Below are 1,308 nucleotides of genomic sequence, written 5' to 3' on the forward strand. Positions count from 1 at the left end.
ACTATACTATTACTTTTGACTTTTTCCACATACTATCCTGTGACTATTTTCATGACTTTTTTTCGACATACTATATGACTTTTTTATGACTTTTTTCGACATACTATACTATTACTTTTTTGTGAATATTTTTGACATACTACTGTATACTGACTTTTTTCATGACTTTTTTTCAACCTACTATACTATGACTTTTTTCAACATACTATAACTATGGCTTTTTGTGAATATTTTTGACATACTATACTATGACTTTTTGTGAATATTTTGGACATACTATACTATGACTTTTTTATGACTTTTTCAACATACTATACTATGACTTTTTTATGACTTTTTTAACATACTATACTATGACTTTTCATGAATTTTTTTCGACATACTATATACCTTTTTTGACTTTTTTTGACATACCATACAATGACTTTTTTATGACTTTTTCAGCATACTATACTATGACTTTTTTGTACTTTTTTCGACATACTATACTATGACTTTTTTTTAAAACTTTTTTCAGCTTACTGTACTATGACTTTTTCTTTTTAAACATACTATACTATTACTTTTTTTAAACCTTTTTTCATCATACTTTCTGGTACGCTGCTGCCACTGCTGAAGACAAGAGCAGACTGCAGAGCATCATCCCCCCTGCTGAGAAGTTGATTTGCTGCTATCTGCCGTCTCTCCAGGATCTGTACGCCTCCAGGACACTGAGGCGAGCAGGAAAGAGTCTGGCTGATCCCTCTCACCCTGGAAACACTATGTTTGAATCTCTCCCCTCTGGCAGGAGGTGTCCATCAGAAACCTCCTCCTTACACTGGCTCCATAGCTCAGGGGTTAGAGCACTGGTCTTGTAAACCAGGGTGAGTTCAAATCTCACTGGGGCCTAATCACTTCTTTGAATTTGCCCTTGGGTATTATTAAAGTATCTATCCATCTATCTGTCACTACACTTTGCATGTACAATCATCTGCACGTTGCACAAAGTGCTCAAACTACTTACGCAGCCATTTCCTATATTTTGTTTACTGTTTTTGTATATATTGTATTTTTTTATTTAGAAAAGACATATGCATACCTCTTTGAAGGTTTCAAATATTTAAATCATACATGAGGTATCACAGATACAGGAAATACAAGAACAGATATTGAGCTGAAGTTGTTCATTTTATTTGAAATTGATTGTAATTATCACAATTACTGTCACAATTGATTTGGTGTGTGGGAGAAAACCGAAGCATTCAGCGTAACCTCCACCATGTGGCCCTGACATGCTGCACCACGCGATCACCGCGGGTGTTAACAGGT

The 1,308-nt window shown here is 34.9% G+C and overlaps 1 non-coding gene across 1 annotated transcript; it reads left to right on the forward strand.

Moving 5' to 3' along the window:
• The first annotated feature begins 819 nt into the window (after nt 1-819).
• trnat-ugu lies at nt 820-888 on the forward strand. The gene has a single exon. It is a non-coding gene; the product is annotated as a tRNA-Thr (tRNA).
• Nucleotides 889-1,308: the final 420 nt, after the last annotated feature.

Source organism: Sander lucioperca, chromosome 20, assembly GCF_008315115.2.
Source record: "Sander lucioperca isolate FBNREF2018 chromosome 20, SLUC_FBN_1.2, whole genome shotgun sequence".
Taxonomy (NCBI): Eukaryota; Metazoa; Chordata; class Actinopteri; order Perciformes; family Percidae; genus Sander; species Sander lucioperca.